This window comes from Ostrea edulis, chromosome 2 (genome assembly GCF_947568905.1).
Source record: "Ostrea edulis chromosome 2, xbOstEdul1.1, whole genome shotgun sequence".
NCBI classification, from domain to species: Eukaryota; Metazoa; Mollusca; class Bivalvia; order Ostreida; family Ostreidae; genus Ostrea; species Ostrea edulis.
The window spans coordinates 3,593,062-3,615,068 of NC_079165.1; the positions used below are offsets into that span (position 1 = coordinate 3,593,062).

At 36.3% G+C, this 22,007-nt stretch overlaps 2 long non-coding RNA genes and 1 pseudogene across 2 annotated transcripts; all 3 read right to left on the bottom strand.

Moving 5' to 3' along the window:
• Positions 1-6,255: 6,255 nt before the first annotated feature.
• LOC125682052 (uncharacterized) lies at positions 6,256-7,386 on the bottom strand. Its single transcript, XR_008800775.1, has 3 exons — positions 7,306-7,386; positions 6,525-6,602; positions 6,256-6,388 (listed from the first exon to the last, which is right to left on the bottom strand). It is a non-coding gene; the product is annotated as an uncharacterized LOC125682052 (long non-coding RNA).
• Positions 7,387-9,983: 2,597 nt separating this feature from the next.
• On the bottom strand, positions 9,984-11,715 carry LOC130052421 (uncharacterized). The gene is made up of 3 exons (XR_008800774.1): positions 11,667-11,715; positions 11,113-11,168; positions 9,984-10,457 (listed from the first exon to the last, which is right to left on the bottom strand). It is a non-coding gene; the product is annotated as an uncharacterized LOC130052421 (long non-coding RNA).
• Positions 11,716-13,715: 2,000 nt separating this feature from the next.
• On the bottom strand, positions 13,716-21,983 carry LOC130052225 (retinol dehydrogenase 12-like; annotated as a pseudogene).
• Between the last annotated feature and the right edge of the window lie 24 nt (positions 21,984-22,007).

Genomic DNA, 22,007 nt, shown 5'->3' on the forward strand with positions numbered 1-22,007 from the left:
AGCGGTCCTCTTTAGTAGCCTCTTACGACAAGCAAGGGGTGCTGAGGACCTATTCTAATCCCGATCCTCGCGGGGATCAATTCTTAATTAATTGGAATATACTCATTACTAGAAATAAATATGACGAGATCATGGGAATCCCACACAGGGTGAGTTTTCATGGATACTAGGGACTTTTCTGGAAATTCCGCCAAACGATTGTCAAATGAGAACTTCTTCATATCTTAAATCATACGTGGTTATTTGGGGGTGATCGTTGATAAAACTGTAGTTCATTAAAACAAAATCTCTTGCTGTGGCCTTCATCTATACATATAGATATATAGACGACGTTTTATCTATTTTCACTTTTGTGGAAGAGTGTGTAGCTGTTGATTGATTGATATATATAGAGGCGACATCGTGTTTTGTCTTTAGAAGGAACGATTAAACATGTAACTGCAATGCAAATGAATCATTTAGGTTTCATGGATTACTATACATGTGAATTAAGTCATTCCAAAATTGAATCTGTCTAGCTTGATCATTAAAGTGAATTTCAATAATAATTTTCATTCAAATGTCGATTCGATATATCGTTATGAGATTGATCACTGTTCGTTATCTTCACCTTGCATCCCAGTGAATCGAAATAAAAGACACCACAGAGTCGTCCACTTCTGCTTCATACTTGGATATTTTATTGAAAATAGATATAAACGGCAAACTAGCAACTCGACTTTATGACAAACAGGATGATTTCAGTTTCTCCATATTTATGTAGCAATATTCCATTATCACCTGCATATGGTCTTATAACTCTCAACGCAAGAGCTTGTTCTGCGTATGGTAAATTTTTAAATCGAAGCAGGCTACTGGCAAACAAGTTGATGGTGCAAAGGTTTCAACAGTTTCGTTTAAAGTCAGCATTTCGCAAATTCTATGGTCGTTATAACGATCTAGTTTGCCAATACAACGTTTCATTGGATCAAATGCTGTCTGATGTGTTTCATACCGATTGCCAGGACGTTCTTTGCACATTGATTTTGACTACGGATAACTCCGTTTACTTAATCAAGATATAGGGCTCACGGTGGGTTTAACCGGTCGATAGTGGATCTTACTCCTCCTGGGCACCTGATCCCACCTCTGGTGTGTCCAGAGGTCCGCGCGTCTTCAATAAAAATGGAAACTGGAAATATTCATATCTTGTGATCAGTCATCCAAAAATGACTTAGTTAAACACCACTCTGATTCTTCGCACACGTACTCTGAAGTTGATATTAAAAAGATCCTCATTGACAATACCTATGATCTTTGTGGCACGCAGTCATCCTCCACACTCAACTAATGGTATACTTTCTTCATTGTCGGAATCCTCTCTTTGCTTTTTGTTTATAGCGTATTGCACGCTTGAGTGATTCCGGGATTTCGCCATCCTCTAACGATTCCTTGCCTGTTGGTGGTACGATGTAATTTGTTCTATGCATCGCACGTTCTTATTCTTCGATGAAAGGGATTGGTCAGCAAGTCAGCCGGGCGTAACACTTGACAGTTGTTCCGTCAACTGATCTTTCACAACAGAACTGATTGGTAAAGTGTATTTCTTCCTACTGTTCTTTAGGTATACTGGATCTCCTACCTATAATCCAACGTCTTCACCCTTTTTGGTGGCTTTCCTTTTCCCTATAAACCACCAAGAAGGTCTTGTTTTGTTCTTGTAGGTTTATCTGGTGTTGGTCTTCTCCAGGGTATCAATGGTTTTAGTAAGGTGTCCACTGGGAGTGCCACATCGCGATTGTACAGCAAGTAGTATGGCGAAAACTTGAATGATTCATTTGGGTGAAATCTTATCGCGGCCAATGTTTGATTTGATTAAACACCCCACGTTTGGACAGCATCTACCATCTGTGACGTAAAGCGCACGATGAAACCTGTTCACCTTCCCAATTCCTTCTGTGCTGGAGTATGACGCAGTGATGTGATTTTATGTTCAACTCTTTTAGAGTTTCGCATACAGTCTTATTTACCTTTTCCGTGCATTATACAACCATATCTCGGGTAGATTTCTTTTAGAATAAGGTGAACAATGTTATTGACGGACTCGCTAGGGACTGGAAATGCACATACCAATGATATGATATACTTATTTCCTGATAAAGTGGTCGCATATGAACCTGATAAGTCTATTCCTACCTTAGTGAAATGAAATGGGGGTATGTCTGTTTCTTGGAGTGGTGGTTGAGTTTTCTTACTACTCTGGGTCTTGCAGACTACGCATCCTTCTACATACATATGTAACCTTTTTGTACAAGTTTGGCTTTTATCATGGCATGTTCTTATCGACATACATATGACCTAGACCATGGTATGCATATCACTAAAGATTTTAATTTTCTCCGGACACAGAGTCTTAGATGTGGGGAATCGGAGTTTCTATTCAAAATAATTATGAACAAGAACTACCTTTTTGACGATCTTCTTTTCTTCTGTCATCGTTGCGGTACCCTTTGCTAATGTATTCCTAAATTTTTGGATCTGAATGTCACTTTTTGTTTGGCCTTCTGTATACCAATTTCCTTGGGAAGACGTACGAAGGGTTCCCAATCAACTCATCTGTTTGTTTGACCTGACAACCAGTTAATTTTTTTTTTGGTGACAGCTAGAGGCATTCGAATTAAGAACATATATTGCAAAGAAATTGTCCCTGCAGTCGGGCTCATTGTCATCCGGGTCTTCCTCTGCTTTGTTATCTTTGATATCAACGGACAGGTCACGCCAGCCGTGAGTCCTATTTCTTGGTCAGGTAAACAGTAATCCGTAGTCAAATCATTATGTACAGAACGACCTAACATTGGTATGAAACACACCAGATAGCATTCGATCCAGTAATAGCTTGTATTTGCAGATTAGATCATTACAAGGACCAAAGCGAGGCCGTCACAAAAATATCTACTAATTCCTGTTGCACCAGCGAGTCCATTTCTTTATCATCATCCTCATTATTCCTGACGTCAAGTTTGAGTATTCATTTGGCTCCCTTGTAAAGTGTAGGAACATTATCTTCTTCTTTTGAGAGGGATTCCCGCGGGGATCTGTGTTAGAATAGATTCTCAGTATACCTTGCTTGTCGTACGAAGTGACTACATGGGGCGGTCCTTCGGGTGAGACAGCAAAAACCGAGGCCCCGTGGCACAGCAGGTGTGGCATGTTAAAGATACCTCCTTGCTCAAAGGCGGTAAGCGCCGAGCATAGGCCTAAATTTTGCAGCCCTTCATCGGTAATGGTGACGTCTCCATGAGTGAAAAGTTCTAGAAAGGGGCACTGAACAATATACAATTAATTAATCTTTTGAGAGGACCTTTGATTCTGGTTACGGCACCAAAAATAAACCCCGTATAACCTCTTGACGGATTTAAAGAGTTGTGGTGGTTTTTTTTTTATTTATTTATTTTACAGTTCTCTATTTAAACAGTTTTACAACTCGAAAAAATTAATGAACTTCACATCGATTTCTTTATTTATCCATAATAAACAAATTTCAGTTAGCATTTTTGACATGTATATAACATAATTTCTTTATCATGAACAGCATAGGGGAAAGTTCCTCTCAGATACTTTGCACATGTATACTGGTTTTATTACATAAAATGACCAGGAATTATTTGGGGGTTTGCAATGAGCTAGTCAGGACAATTTTATAATGATACCCATTTAAAAAAAAGAAAAGAGCACACCTGTACAATGTCAATCTTGTTTGTGTATTTTGATGCATAAAAAATTATTGTACAATGTGATAAATTTACATTTTTTTCTTGTGTGCCAACATATGGTTTTATTATATTTATTTTTTTCATACATATATATTTTTTCTTAATGATAAAATTGTTCAATCAACTAAATGTACATGTATATCAACGTGAGTATGATTTTAATGACATTTGTATAAATGACATAGACCTATTCAACAACTTCCCAATTCTCTCTCTTTCTCTATCTTATAAAGGAAGTCCTCACAATGTTTAGGGAAAATTTACTCGTGAGTAAAATTTGTAAAAAGAAATAAATTACCCCCCCCCCCCTCAAGGTACTATTTAAGGTTTTTATTGGGACGCATCTTAAAATCCATCCAATATTGTAAGAGAAAATTTGTTTTTCGAGAGAATACTAGGACCGGTGTGGACATGTCCCCACTAATTTACATTTTGTTTCTTAAAGTGTGGGTCATGTTTATGTGTCCTCCGTCACCATAAGTACAAAGTCTTTGTCCTCATAGTGCGCGTTGAACTGTCCTCACAATGCAGGTGGGCTGTTTAAAAATTGCCCCTGCTTTTCGTGTTTCATCAGCTTTCTCTGGTTGTCTGCTTCATCAGCTTTCTCTGGTCGTCTGCTTGGGCGCCCTCTGGATCCACTTGCAGTACTGTAGTCGTATTTAATTTTATGTTCCGTTCCTCTAATTTAACCTCAACCGACATTATAATGTAACAGGCGTCAGATTACTCGATAGGTAAATCTATAGAATTCAGTTACACACTAGTTATAAAAAAAGAAATAAAATCATGGATGAGTTTCACAACTTTTTCATCGAACACCAAACTGTTATTACAGCAAGCGCCATCACAGGTAAATGGTATCTAAATGCACGACAATTACGGACAGTACAATAATTATCATATGTAATTTACTTGAACATCGCGGTCACGGTCATAACAGAACAAAGTGATTTTTAAAACAAAGTATGGAGTGCCGTTTTTGTCTTATTTGTGTCTATATATCACGAGCCTGAGGTACACATGAATATTTATGAGATACGTCTAACAATTAAAAGGAATCCGATGCATTATTTTATTCCCGGAATGTATTTCCTTCTTGTACACGGTTACCAAAATGAAAGGACACTATGTACTTTTTAATTCATACCTTTTATAATGTTAATTATAAGTAGAGAGGAAGAGAGAGAGAAATCACAAACGTGAAATTTGTCAGGTATTCATTGATTTAAAGAACCATTTCAATAAATATTTACACTGTAGATTACTTCAATAGTAGAAAACCAGTACCCTAGGGTATTGATACGCTCCATTGTGTTCTACAACAATAGTGGGCAGTACCCTAGGCTATTGATACGCTCCACAGAGTTCTACAGGACCAGTCGGAAACCAGTACCCTAGGCTATTGATACACTCCACTGAGTTCGACAGGACCAGTCGGAAACCAGTACCCTAGGCTATTGATACGCTCCACCGAGTTCTACAGGACCAGTCGGAAATCAGTACCAGGGATTTATCTAGGTTGTTTTTACTACAGGTATAAGGTACCTTTCCCCTTTGGCAACAAATGGATATTTCCCCTTCCACAGATAAAAAATTCCCCTTCATATGTAGAAACTTGACAAAATTGTATGAGAATTTTCAACAAAAATCATTTTTTATATATTCCAAGTCATTTTGTATAATTGTCAGACTTACAATATAGATAAAATGAGTAATCAATCAATTTATATGGCTGTAATGATCTGTGGATATTATATTCCATGGATATCCCCCACCACCATCCCCTGGAAGCTCAATGACTGCATTCTCAAAAATTCCCCTTAAATTTAAAATGGGTAGTAAAATCTAAATGCTGGGTAAAACCCTGAGTACCCTAGGCTATTGATACGCTGCACTGAGTTGTACAGGACCAGTAGGAAACCAGTACCCTAGGCTATTGATATGCTCCTCCGAGTACTACAGGACCAGTAGGTAACCAGTACCCTAGGCTATTGATACGCTCCATTGAGTTCTACAGGACCAGTAGGAAAGCAGTACCCTAGGCTATTGATACGCTCCACTGAGTTCTACAGGACCAGTAGGAAACCAGTACCCTAGGCTATTGATACGCTCCACTGAGTTCTACAGGACCAGTAGGAAACCAGTACCCTAGGCTATTGATAGGCTATACTGAGTTCCACAGGACCAGTACTCTAGGCTATTGATACGCTCCATTGAGTTCTACAGGACCAGTAGGAAACCAGTACCCTAGGCTATTGATACGCTGCACTGAGTTCTACAGAACCAGTAGGAAACCAGTACCCTAGGCTATTGATACGCTCCACTGAGTTCTACAGGACCAGTAGGAAACCAGTACCCTAGGCTATTGATACGCTCCTCCGAGTACTACAGGACCAGTAGGAAAGCAGTACCCTAGGCTATTGATATGCTCCATTGAGTTCTACAGGACCAGTACGAAACCAGTACCCTAGGCTATTGATACGCTCCACTGAGTTCTACAGGACCAGTAGGAAAGCAGTACCCTAGGCTATTGATACGCTCCACTGAGTTCTTCATAAGGGAGTCCAGTGCTTATGCAAACTAAGTGTATCATGGCCTCTTTCAGAACAACAAATTTTAAGTACTGATGTCCCATTCTGTAAATAATTCAGAAAGAAGAAATGTTTTAAAATCATTAACCTATGCCCACTGTGTGGAAATATTGAAAAATACAAACAAACGGAACATGACCTCTAATGCATAATATATCAGAAGGAATACTTGCAAACTTACAAAGGATAAGCAATAAAGATTTGCTCGAGTTGTTCATTTTTGCGGTCAACAAATGTGGAGTAACGGGAGAAAATAGATCTGAAATGAAAAAGTACTTTTCTTTAAATGAAGGTAGCAAAATCAATTCATTGTTGGTGATAATGATATAAAACAATAGGTTCATGGCCCACAATGCTCACTTGAATAACCCCAGTCCTACTGTTCTTCACAATATCATGTTTCAAAGATTTTTCTTTTGTCTATTCTCATGAAAAAATCTGGGCTTCATATTTTGATTCCATTCTTGTCGCAAAGTATCATGACTTATGAATCCATACAACATGGGGATGCTCCATTATCAATAGGACTAACAGGGCCCTGCTGTTGTTATGATGATTATTTTTAAATAATCCATTCTATTTTTTTCCTTTTCTTGAGTATCTCACCCCTCACTTTATCATACTTGAACTCAATTCATCTAATAATACCATATGCCAAGTTTTGTTGAAATTGAGCAAGTGGTCCTTGAGATAAGAAGTCAAAGAGGAAAATAACTAACACACACACATATGGGCAAATTTTAATCCGAGCCTCTGCCTAAGGTGAACTAAAATCTGCAAAAAATTAACCTACTGTAATGCATATTAAATATCTTAATCATACAAATTAACTGTTACACATGATAACTACATACAAGTTATTCAAGACTGATGTATCTGTAAGTTTCTGAGAAATAATCATTTTAAATGTTTTATCATATTAAGTATATCCCCTTTCCTCCCTAAAATAGATATCAACATACCCTGGTAAAAATTTGCTGGTGCACATCATTTCATAAAGGAAATGTTGAAGGTATTCTAATTCCTACACAATTGAAAGAAATAAAATTAAGCACACATTTAACATGTTAATGTCACAACCTTTTCTTTCTAAAAGATGAATGGGACATACATTTCCAAATATGTTCATTTGACAGAAGACTTTGGCGGACTTTTGAAATGTGAATTAACTTATTAAGGTTTGTGTATTTTGAATTCAAGGTCAATAACTCTTTCAAAAATAGTTCAACAAAGCCCAAACTCTCAAACTTGATCTGAAACCCAGTTGTCGGAATTGCCAGATGAAATCTGAAAATTTTCAATGCATGGATGGATGCACAGACTGATCATATGGCATATCAAACGTTGCAATATTTGATCTTTTCCATTTGTATTGTATAATTTTCCATTTGTATTCTATATTTTCCATTTGCATTGTATAATTTTTCATTTGCATTGTATAATTTCCATTTGTATTGTATAATTTTCCATTTGTATTCTATATTTTCCATTTGTATTGTATAATTTTCCATTTGTATTCTATATTTTCCATTTGCATTGTATAATTTTTCATTTGTATTGTATCCAGGGAATGTTTATTTTGATTTGTTACGAAAGATTTCATTAGTTAATGTCACTGATGTACCACAGCTGTAGACGTGCTTAGCACACAGGGCCGCATCGTCGCAAACCACGGTTTTGATTGAGTCCACTCACGCTCAAATAGAAGCAACCGTGGGTAACCGACGATGACAGGGCCGTAGCAATGACGGTTCTTTATCGTGCCAACGCCTGTGCAGCGATACGGAATATCTGTTTTGAAGGTCATTACGGAAAGACCCGTGATTCTCACTTTTAAATGCCGAGTGTTTGGCAAAGGAGCAATCACTCTCTTTATGTCTTAGGTTTCATGCGGCGATGACAGTAACGGTTCTCGAACTCACGACCTCTCGCCCACAAACCAAGCGATATATTACTGAGCTACCGCGACCAGGTCCTGGACTAGTTATTTTTAAAAATACGTAGCTAGCTCTAGTAATGGCGACCACCCCCCCCCCCACATCATTTTTTTAAAACATAGAACTGTCCAGAAAAGCATGCACATTTTTATTTAGTCAGAATTCAGTAGATTCGGGGGACTTAATTCGGCCCTTGGGTCCCTTCCAATTGTTAACATCGAGTTTGGTTTGTTACAACTATTTAATGGATTAATCTTAAGTTATCGTTTATCGAATTTGGTAATGCGCGAGATGTTGAAGAGGTAAAGTTCAGGAGCCACGTTTTGCAGGAATGTACCGTATTTGCTAAATGTTATAGCGTAACCCGTAACACCCCCCCCCCCCCCCATTAATTGATCGCTTTTATGCGTCTAATGTGATCAGTCTCCTATTTAACCACTGGCTGATCTAGATAATTCTGAACGAAAGGATGCAGTAAACTGCTGGATGTCTGGTTACTGTCTTAAGATCCCTAGTGATTCCAGTACAAAGCCTTGGTGGGGGAAAGGGGGGGGGGGGTCAGGGGAGGGTTTAAGGGGGCGCAGCCGGCGCCCCCTCCCCATCAAAATTTCCAAGTTTAAGGTAAATCTTGGTATCTTGTTTAGAAAAATGTATTAAACAATAAAAGAAGCAATAATTTCTTCCATTCCCGGAGGAATAAATGACAAAATCTTTTGATTTCTTGAATTACTTTATTGAGAGAACTTAATTTTCCAGAAACCCTTAAAATTTGCGTCATTTTACTCATGTCACTTGATTAAAAATGACATATTTCAAGCCTTATGAACTCTGTAAAATCCAGGAGCTTCAGGGGACTTCGCCCCCTGGACCCCTACCAGGGCTTCGCCCTGGACCCACTGGGGGCCGCCTCCCTAGACCCCATGCCTCATAAAGTGGCGTCCCCGTAACCGCAATTCCTGGATCCGCCCCTGGAAAAAGTGCGTTCTGACAAAATAAAACGTACATGCATGCTTTTTTTTTTTTTTTTTTTTACATCTATATATATAAACATCATATTTGTGAAGGGAGGGGGGGGGGGGTCTCCCGGCGCAAGATTCCTCATTGCTAGCTACATGTATGTTCAACTAGTCCTTATATGGAACCGATCGCGGTAGTTCAGTGATATACCCTTTGGTTCGTAACCGTGAAGTTGCATGTTCGAGTTCTACTCGTGTCATGGCTGCATCAAACCTTAGACATAAATATATTTAATATACTTTCCCATACGCATTGCTAACTAAAAGTGAGAATCACATATATTTCGGATAATGTGACCTTAAAAGCAGACATCCCGTGTTGCGACAGGCGTTGACGCGTTAAAGTACCCCCAATGCTACGCCGCTGTGCCCATACATGTAGCATAGTAAGTCTATTTGTGGTACGTCACCTGCAGCTGGTGACGGCTAAATATAAGTGGGACCTAAACTAATGAAATCCTTCGTCACAAATCAAAATAAACAATCCCTCGGATGCAATACAAATGAAAAGATTTTGCAATGCAAATGGAAATTATACAATGCAAACGAAAAAAAATATATAAATGGAAAATATAGAATACGAATGGAAAATATAGAATACAAATGGAAAATTATACAATACAAATGGAAAATATAGAATACAAATCGAAAATTATACAATACAAATGGAAATTATACAATGCAAACGAAAAAAAAATATATAATATAAATGGAAAATATAGAATACGAATGGAAAATATAGAATACAAATGGAAAATTATACAATACAAATGGAAAATATAGAATACAAATCGAAAATTATACAATACAAATGGAAATTATACAATGCAAATGAAAAATTATACAATGCAAATGGAAAATATAGAATATAAATGGAAAATTATACAATACAAATGAAAAAGATCAAATATTGCAACGTATGACATGCCATACTGATCACTATAGGGCTCCCATCTATAGGCTGGCCCTAATAATGTCATGCTTCTGAAGTAAAAACATGCTGGCTAAAGTTGAAAAGAAACCATCTTTAAGAACACTGATGCACTTCTTACCTCGGGTTGAATTTAATTGGCTCCAAAACAATATTTTACAAAATTGTCCCTGTAAACCTTTTCAGGGTTGTTCATGAATTGATGATGCCGCTTATGTTCAACCTCATCACTGAAAATGAGGACAAACGATTTACAAATTAATCTGCTATGATTTGCATCATCGATTCGGACAAGGAGGAGTTTTAGTGATCTTTATCATAATTCAATAGACAGATTTTGTATTTTGTACAGAAATTCAAATTTTACAACAAGCATGCACGGAGGTCAATATTCATGGTATAGAAGAGGTGCATGTAGTACACGAGGGAAGAAGGCGCAAGGAGGGGAGGGGGGGGGGGGCGAAAAGATACATATGTATTCACATACATACACAATATGCATACAAGAATGTGTATTTAAAATTAACAACAGCTAATTATGAATTTTTCAACATTTCTTCTATAAACAGGTATAGATTGGTGATAATTTCATGTTTAATGGTAGCTAATTCCATACAAGTACGCCTGAGTAGTGAAGAACATTTTCGAATAAGATGTTTGATGTTCTGGTAAACAAAAATTATCATTTAATTCGGAATGCAGGTAATAGGAATCACGAGTTTGAACGACAAGATCTCGTAGATATTCGGGGTTCATACCATAAAAAGTTTTGTACGATAAAATAGACTTATACTATGTAATTAATTCAAATACATTTAACCATCCTAATTTTTCACGATTTTGATGGCTCATCAGGTGCTACGTCAAGAATAATTGAAAACTTACCATTTGGTTAAGCTGCAGTTCATAATGTCTCTAACAGTTTTCACAATGCTGTTTACCTGCATATACATGTTTGTGCTTATGTGTATTATAATATCAGAATGTAATATTTAAAGATTTATGTACATTGTACGTAATAGATTATACCAATATAATGAACATTATGCAGTTTCTTTGCGAAGACATTTTAAACAGACTTACATTTCTTGAAATGAAATCTGTATTAATTTCTGAAAATGTAAAGGCATGACATCAATATCACTCGTTATAGGTCATATTATTGTTATACCCCTAATAAACAGTGTTGTGAATTCTTTTTGGCGCCCCCAGGATGTTGTGAATTCAAGACTGTATATTCATTAACTGTGTTAAATACTATTTCTCTCTCGCACAAACAGTTCCTATGTAATTTCTTATGAGAAAAAAAGTCCAACATTAAAATAGTGTTACTTATTATGCCGAGAAGTATTTTAGAAGAATACTACTATGTACTAAACAGGATTTTTTTGACACTATGAGACAAGTTAGCTAGCTGGTGTTTCTATAATCTAACCTACCAGAAGAACAAGTTGCATCATCATTGTCATTCTGCCTGGCATCATCAAGATTTGTCTGCATGGTTTCATTGTCATTCTGCCGGATATCAGAGTACATAAAAGAACTTCTCTTTCTTTTCTGAAATAATTTTTTAACATACGACATATTTCAGTAATAATTGATCTTATAATACATACATATTCACACACACACAATATATATACTGTACGTGTAACTAAATAATATGCCTCAATACAGGAGCATAAAACAATATGACAATAAATGGATGATTCCTTTCCAAACATGTAGGTAAAAGAGGTTTGTTTCTCGTCATGGAGGAGTCAAGCAGAAAAACATATGCTTCTACGATAGAAACTGGCTGTAGCACAGTTTCACAAAACGCTTTGAACATATTTCATATTGTGAGGTTGATCACTGTTCGTTGTTTTCACCTATCATTAAGAAGCCTTTTTATAACACAATAATAAATCTTGTATTTTCTTAAGTAGGTTCATACCGTACAATAATAGGGAACAAGGAATAAAGGGTTTACCTACAGACATATACAAATAAAAATCAACTCTTTCAAAACTGTTTTTATATATAAACTGTTTCATATTTAATAGATAATTTAAATGAATTAGGAAATATTTCTTCCATGATACCCCCCTCCCCCAATAAAACAAAAACTTTAAGGAAATTGTCATTTATAAATTGGACATGGGACGATTACTTCTCTGAAAAGAAAATTCAATTTAATGTGCATATTTCTACGGTATAATATTAATAGCGAATAATAGGATTTGTACATTTTGTAACCTAAATGAGTTAGAAGACGAATTTCATTTTATTTTAAAATGTCCTTTTTATAACGGTTTAAGAATTAAATATATGGAAAAAAAAATTATTACAAGAAACCCAGTTTGGTGACGTCTCCATATCTGTGAAAAATTCTCGTGCAGGACGTGAAACAATATCCAACCAACCAACCACCCATTTGGTTACAGACTACTAATTTTACCCCTATTACGCAAGTAGTGCCTGTTTATAAATATAGGTTTTTTCTTAAAAATTCTTTGGGATGTATGTGGGGTGGATTTGTGTTATTATAGGGCATAGATGGAAAGAAGAGGGTCTGAAAAAATTTAAAAACTTATAATAATGGGAAATTCTGCTCTTAAGTGTGTAGTAGGAAGGGTGTAAATAGGCCATTGTTTACCTGCTTCTCAAAGGGAAAGGAAAATATGCAGGGTAGGGATTACTTGCGATGTCATAACAGGACTTGTGTGCGGTGGATTTTCCTGAGATTCACAAATATTTTTGGACTTGAATTGCTCTGAGTCTGTACCAAGTTTCAGGTAAGTTGAGGCGGTGGAATTTTTTATATTAATTTCTATGTTATAAAGGAATGTATAGCAAAATAATTGGTAGTCTGTGTCCTATCAGGTCAAAGGTCAAAACTCGCATTAATCAACTTTTCGGACATTTTTGTATAGGAGGGGACTAATAATGATTAACGATGAGAATTTCAAGTCTAAAAAATAAATTTTGAACAATACCTAGGAGAAAAGTTAAGAAAAAGGGGGGGGGGGGGTAGGTACTGTTTTCAATACACAAACTGTTTGACCTGATTTATGCAAATGAGATAGGTCGTTAAAAAGTTGACGTAAGATTTGGCCTTGGTCTAGTGTATTTTCGTCAGCGGCTTACTTTCATTTTCTGAACATGGAAGCTTTTCTTGTCAAGTATTTGGAGAAGGTGCACTTGGTCTCTGCTCCTGGTTTGAATGGCCATTGTCGTATTTGGGCTGGGGCTAGTTCTAAGCAGCAACAACAAGTATGGTGTTGTGTACTACAAGGACAGCTGGAAGACTGAATCACTGAAATATTTACAGCATACATTATACGACTGTGAAAACAACACGACGTCTATAGATATTAGCTAGAGATACCAAAACTCAGTACAGTGTACATGTATCACGTGACGTAAATAAATATGACTCCAATGCATCACACTGGAAATATTTCAAATAATGTTGATGTCTTCAATTCTACAGTTGCATGTACAAATTACCTGAAATATTTTCCAGTGACGTTCTCTATACTTTCGTCAACAGCGCAGTATATACTAGTTTGTGCTCCTTCCCTCGTGGTTTTACATAGAAAGATCATGAAGGGCCATATAATATTGTATCCGGAGACGTATCGGAATAACTCGGTTATTACCATTCCGGGATGTACCGAGTTAGCGGTAACACCGGTTCCTGCAGAAAAAACAACATTGTAATTGCTTTAGTCCACAGAAAAGTGGAGGATATGTACAACAATACTTTGACATTGACAATTTTCAAATTTACTTTATTTAGTCAAAATTTGCAGTTTTAGTAGACAGCAATCTGGGGTGGGGGGGTGGGGGTGGGGGGTAATAAACCCCTACTCGACTTGAACCGCGATCAACAGATCAGCAGTCGACGTGCTAACCTACTGAGCTACTCAGACAGGCAGTATATTTGAAATGAATAGAAAAATAATGCTGATATTCATATTTATCATTCATGTTTTAAAAGGAAATCAGCCACTATAACGATGTAGAGTACCTCCTGAAGGTCATTCAATTCATTTTAGGCAGCCTATTTGAGCCCTGCGGGATAAGTCTATTTGAGCCCTCTGCCCAATGTTAAGATTAGACACAAACTCGGCTTTAAGGTGACGCTGGCTGGTGTACCTTTGAGTCTTTTACTCAGCTCTCTGGTAAACAGAACGTTGGCCAATTTGTGCGTAAGCCTGCCATTTGCCATAGGTAATTTCACTGTTGATATCATCAAAATTAATTCTGTTGCAACCTAAGTATATTGATGTCATTTTTGATTACAATTATTATAATTTTTATACATATTTACCGGTAAACGCTTATAAAACAAGTCAACATTATGAAAACGTCTTTATCATTACATTAGCTATTCTCTGCTTTAACATGTGTTTGCTGAATTTATTTCAACTTCAAGACTAATTGAACAAAAAGATCGTTTAAGCGATGCGAAATCCTTAAAACCATCCACTTATGAAAATATAACTTCTTTTCTTTCATAAAATAGTTACTCACGATATCACTTACCCATGTGGGCAATAGAGGACAAGTTGATTATCCTAGCAGGAGCGGATCCTTCAATTTTATCCAACAACAGATTAGTGAGCATGAAATGGCCCAGATGGTTTGTTCCGAGTTGCAACTCGAATCCGTCTGCAGTTTTCGTGTGTGGACACATCATCAGCCCTATATATTGATGAGCATCTTATAATGTTCTAGGTATTATCTGGTGTATTGCAACGCAGTTTTTTTTTCTTTTAAAAGCCAAAACATAAACCTCAAAACCCCCCGTTCCTCCTTAAAAAAACATTTACAAATTGTCATTGGAGATGGATGAAAGCATTCAATAGAAATAAGAATTAAACAGAGGAACCAAGCTGGCCTTGACAAACACTACAAAATGTCTGTATTTCATAGCAGGGGGTGATTAACGTTTTAATACTTAAACAAAGCTGTATGCACAATTTACTACTTGCAGCAACTCTGCAGATATAGTTGTAACGTTATAGACATTGCTCGGGGATATGCTCGGGGATATTCGATATTCGACTTTTAGACTTGCAACCTTTAAGAAGGACTACCACGTCGTCATGATGGCCGACTTCCTTGTGAAACTATAAATATCAGGCAATACGTGTTTTTACGTTTTAAATCCAGTTGTTTAACTGGGTAGCTCAGTAGTCTAACGTGTCGACTGCTGATCTGTAGATCGTTCGGTCACGTCCAGCTAGCAGGGGTATTAAATGTTCCCCTAGATTACTTTCTACTAGCATTTTTCAACTAGATAAGGTAAATTTCAATTTCAAAATATTGTGCATATCCTTCATTTTCCATCCTTATTGGATTCGCCGGTGTGTTATTCCTTCTTAAAGTCGCCGTGCAGTAGAATGATATATTGGTCGAAAAAGAGAGGGATATTGACTGGACTGGAAACAGAAGTAAGACTGATCATAGATTGAGGGGTCTTTTGATAGTGGTAATATTATCATGATAATATTAAAAAAGTATACATATTTTCATGTATTGTGGAGAAAAATAGAAAAGGCCGAATTTGATAAAATGGATCATGATTAAAGTTTTACAATGCCCACCCAAAAGGTTTTTTTATCGGTCAAATAAGCATGCTGAATTTCACCTTAATAACTTTTCAACCTGATAATATATCTGTAATCAAAACCCCTACCTGCATTGTTAACAAGAATGTCGAGTCTGGAATCTGTTTTCTTTACGTCCTCAGCAAATGTTCGGACGGATTCCAGCGATGCCAAATCCAGCATCTTCAGAACGACTTGTTTACTTCCGGTCTTTTTTCTGACGTCAGACAGTGCCGTCTCTCCCCGACTCTTGTTACGGCAAGCCATGATCACCCTTGCCCCTACAATGAATCTATATACATGTACTAGCTGTCCCACAGGGATGTACTTAAATAAAAGAAGAGGTTACTTAGTATACATCAATGATGCTGAAATTTCAAGGAATACGGACACTGTGCACGTGGAATGTAATTTTCTGTCTCTAAAGGTAAATAACATATCACCGTACGAATTCTCTTCTAGGTATAGCAATATCGTATTGTCTATCCTTGGGTTTGTAGGTAAGTGGAGAGGGGTCCACGTCTCTCTCCTCTAACCCCCTCTCTCCTTCTCCCACCTTTTCTTCCCTTTTCCATCAACCACCTCAGTTTTCTTCCTATAGTGCTGTTTATTCATCCCCTTACCTCAGTCTGGGTAGCCTTACCCCTTCTGTAGTTTTTAGCGGCTTTATTCTCTATTACAATATTTCTGACCTGGCGAGCCTTACTTACCTCTTCCTGCCAGGTTTATCGCGGTCTCCTTCCCTATGCCTGTGTTTGCTCCCGTTATAATCACGGTCTTTCCGTTCAGGCAAGTCTTGCTGTAACATTTCCCCCCGGCTGCCCACATTCGTAGAGCAAACAGCGTCACACCTGGAAAAAATTGACATGCTTTCGTTTTAAAGTTTTGTTATCACTTGCATAGTTTCTCTTAAATTGATAATTTAACTGAAGACAGATTTCTATTTGCTATCGTATATTCTGTCTTATTTTAATGTTGATCTATGAAAGGTGAAGATAACGAACAGCGATCAATCTCATAACTCCTATAAACAATACAAAATAGATAGTTGGGCAAACACCGACCCCTGGACACACCAGAGGTGGGATCAGGGGCCTAGGAGGAGTAAGCATCCCCTGTCGACCGGTCACACCCGCCGTGAGCCCCATATCCTGATCAGGTAAACGGAGTTATCCGCAGTCAAATCAGTGTGCCAAGAACGGCTTAACAATCGGTATGAAACACGTCAGACAGCATTTGACCCAATGATAGGATGTATTGACGAACTACATCGTTATAACGACAATAGAATTTGCGAAATGCTGACTTTAATCAAGACTGTTGAAACCCCTGTACCATCAACTTGTTTGTCAGTAGCTTACCTCGATTTAAAAACTGACTATACCCAGAACAAGCTCTTGCATATCGAATCAGTTGAGATATATAAACACCATATGCAGGTGATAATGGAATATTGCTACATAGATATGGGAAGTTGACGATGGGGAAGCTGAAATCATCCCGTTTGTCATACAGTTGAGTTGTCAGTTGTATATATAAATGAGATCGTCGCGGGGAAAATGATAATGTTATCTCCATGGAAACAGACTGCCACCATCCAGACGACATGGCTAATATTAAAGAAGGCAATAGTCGTAGAATATGGTAACGATAGGGACCGTGGGAGAACAGTGAAAGAATTTTGTAGGAAATTCAAGTGTGTTGAAAAAGATTATAAAAAGGAGACTTTATATACCCAGTGATCCATTACAGGGTTACGTTTTGTCCATAAGGAAATCGAAGAATGCTCAGTATACATGTATTGAACTTCCGGGGAATGCTGACTTGTTGATAACCTCCGGACAGCATACGCCTGTATCCTGAAACAGGACGCTACACAATCCCTTCTAAACATTTCCTTAAAATTCATGTATAGAAACTGAAAAGATTTGCTCAAGTGGGCAACCACCAGAAAAAAAGAGGAACCCAGCCGCGCTGAATGTGAACGACAAGTGGTTTCGGCGCGAGTTTAAAAGAACGAAGACCAAACTATTCAGTACTAAATTTCGCGAAGGTGATAATCACTCTTTTAGTAGGAGAGGGATACGAGTAAAACGAGGACGACATCTACTACTCATTCACGTATACCTGTCTGTGCATCAGAAATTTTCAAGACAAAGGTCGATATGTTTGTTCAAAATACCTTGGTCTTTAGTCTGAGACCTTAATTAAGAACTCAGGATTTATATCAGGGTCGACGTGTGCAGTGACGTGATCTAAAATACATTGCATCAGGTATCATACAGAAATCATCATTTAATAGAAAATGTCTTTTTAGGTGAGAAAAATGTTGAATATGTAAAAAGGTATTTAAGATGCCTGACTTTGTTTTAGGTAATCCGACACTTCTGATATGAATATGCCAGTTGTTTTACTGTACTGTCATGCTCCTTTAAACCAGTACAAAAACTCAGTTGGTAGAACACTCGCTTCGTGTGTTGATGACGCAGGTTCTATTCCAGGCTTTGAGTTCTTATGATAGGCAGCTATTGTTCTTTCACCAAGCGCTCGTAAAAAGTGAACATATATTTTAACGGCAAACTATATAATCTTAACTTAACTTTATGACAAATAGATTGACTTCAGTTTCTCCATCGTCAACCTCTAATATTTATGTAGCACTATTCCATTATCGCCTGTATATGGTGTTTATGTCTCTCAAGAGATTTGATCTACGAGAGCATGTTCTGCGTACGATCATTTTTTAAATCAAAGCAAGCTACTGACAAATCCTCAGTAGATTGCCTCGATTTAAAATTTGATCATGCCCAGTTGATGTTACGGGGTTTCATCAGTCTCGTTCGAAGTCAGCATTTCGAAAATTCTAGAGTCTTTAAAATACTGATCTTTAAAATGTGCGAATACAACATATTGTTAGGTCAAATGCTTTCTGACGTGTTTCATACCAAATGTTAAGCCATTCTTTACAAGTTGAATTTGGTTACGGATTATTTTGTTTATCTGATCAACATAGAGGGTTCATGGCTGGTGTGACCGGTCAACAGGGGATGCTTTTAAAAAAGAAAACAAATTTTAAAATGTGACATTTTCATTCAAGTTACATTACAAAGATTGTGAAATATTGACGATTTGTAATCTACGTTATCTCCTTTTTGATCACTATCGTAACACTATCATTTAGATTAGTGTGCGATATTTTGTTTATTTCATAACTATACAAGTCGATATATCATTTATATGTAACATTTCTGTAAATTTTCTCCTTCTCTTTACAGTGATAGAGTTAAAAAATCTTTGATCTGAAACAATTGCTCTATAGAATAAGGAATTGTTTGATTATTTTAGAGATGATATAAATTTTTCTTTACTAATTTTACAATTCGTATATCAAAGACTTTCGTACATTGTAAACTCTCAAAATCAAGTAATTTTTTTTAATGTAACAATATATTGAATTAAGATGTTTTGCTAAACTGTGTAGATAACGTAGATTACAAAATGAAAATGGACAGATCTACTCCACTGAGCATTATTTTTTAATGATTTGTGGTTGAGTGTTAAAATTTTGAAATTTTATGTTATGAATGTTTTTCTTTCATAATCTATCGTTCAAAAAAGTACTCTAAAAACTTTATTTTTTAAAATTCTTCAGAAAAAGTGTCCACATTATATGAGAATAGGTGTTAATCCTCCAAGGGACCTGATCCCACCTCTGGTATATCCAGGGGTCCATGTTTATGCAACTCTAAACTTTGTATTCCTTTCAGGAATTATGAGATTGATCACTGTTCGTTATTTTCACTTTTTCATTCAACTTTTTTTTTTATTTTTACCGGGAAAGTCTACTACCGGGTAAGAAAAAAATGACTATAATTTATAACAAATTTTTAGATGGGTAGATGTATCTTTTCTGGTAGATTGGAGATGTAAATGTTTAAAAAATAATTTGAACGCCTAAAGCGTACTTATGATATCTATGGAATTTCTGCGCGTGCACATCCGATATTGAATGGTGTTTTAGATATTCTGGCGGAAGTTAAAAGAATGGCGATCAAAAGTTTTATTCGGCAGATAGTTGGGTTTTTTGGTGGTGGTGGTTATTTTCTTCAGCGCGATTATCTTAACATTTTGTGGAATTTTATTTCATTTATTCTTTTATTTATTTATTTTTATTTTTAACATTTTTGTGGAAGATTTTTTATCATTTGAACTCGAAAACTTTTCATTTGATTGTGAAAAAGCAAACTGTATACTTGTGCACTATAATCTTGTCCTTTGAATGCTAATATATCATAATAATTGTACCCCGCTAATAACTTATATACAGTAAAATCTAATTTAATACTGATCAGGGTCAATCTACATTTCTCCAAATCTAATATGCCTATTTCATAGGGATGGGATTGTAAACGATAAACTATATACTACTTGGTAGTAAAATAAAGAGGCATTCTTTGATATCGGAAACTTAAACGGTGCTAATTTTCAAATGTCAGACAATGTTTTCATACAAAATGTAAAAATTTATTTTGATATCAGTTATATCAGAAAATAATTTTTGCTATCAAGAATGCCAAATTCCAATATCACAAAATATTTTCATATCTAAAGATACATAAAAATATTGAAGAATTATGTTGAATTATGTTGATAAGTAATCGTCATTTTATACCATACCTTAATAAAGCCTCTGTTTATGAAATACCAGGTATGATGTTATTCTTATACTTAAAAATGTTTCAGCTGTTAATACCTGGTCTGTGTATGGAGAAGGGGTGTTTATAAAAGTTGCTTGCTACCCAATCCTACTTTTTAAAAATAAATTTTACCATAAAATAGCTAAAACAATTCAACAGCACGTCATTCGATAATAGTGGAGGTATATCATGCGTCCAATAAGACAAAAACGGCACTCCATACTTTGTTTTAAAAATCACTTTGTTCTGTTATGACCGTGACCGCGATGTTCAAGTAAATTACATATGATAATTATAGATACCATTTACCTGTGATGGCGCTTGCTGTAATAACAGTTTGGTGTTCGATGAAAAAGTTGTGAAACTCATCCATGATTTTATTTCTTTTTTTATAACTAGTGTGTAACTGAATTCTATAGATTTACCTATCGAGTAATCTGACGCCTGTTACATTATAATGGGTTGTGTCTATATATCACGAGCCTGAGGTAAACATGAATATTTATGAGATACGTCTAAGATATAAAGGAATCTGATGCATTATTTTATTCCCGGAATTATTATACATATTCATTCTGACATATATATTTGAAACGTTAAATGATGCATGGTATTTTATTTAGTCCTTAAAAAAATGTAAAAAGGTTAAAGTAAATATAAACCAAGTGCACAATGCACCAATGGTGTAAGCTAGGCCAAGTGGTTCATTTATATGTGAAATGTACGGGATTTCATTGTATTTAGAATAATTTTTTTATCGTTATTGATTGTATATATCCTAATTGTATAATCAAATCTGTAAACACAACAATGCTTTCAACATATTTATCCAACTATTTAATTGTCCGAGGTATCTTGACGTTCGCGCGCGTTCCCAAGGTAAACATGCCACACCCACCACACCCAATAAACCACTGTCGTTACCATTTTTTTGCTGTTGAATATCTAAATTTTTATAGGAATAGACGTTTTAGCCCTCCCATAAATTAGTGACAATTGAAATTCAAGTGCTGGTGTATTAACAGTGTGGTTTTTCATATTACTTAAGCTATCCAAAATACAAACCTCGTTGTCTTTAGACTCCAAAGATAGAACCCAATGATCCTTACCCGTGAGATGTATTTGCACTGATGGCGGTGAAGTAGATTGAAATTGCTTATTACATTTCCATGAAGTGGAAAATTGGAGTAAGACTTGTCATTTGAAGACCATTAATATGATGAAACTGATTGGAGATAATCTGTAGAGTTTGGTTTATGATATCGGAGCAAATCCATCCCCGGGGATCTAAAATAGTTTCTTTATGAGATAATTTAAGAGAATAAACCCATTTTTTATCAGAATCATTTTTACCGTCATAAAGTTCTCTTTCTTCCAGTTTGATTTTTTTTAGCCTTACTTGCTTCCTCACTTACCTCATTTTCCAAGGCAGCGGCAGAATCAGGAGCTGGTATGACATCTTTGCCATAAAATCGTTCGGTCG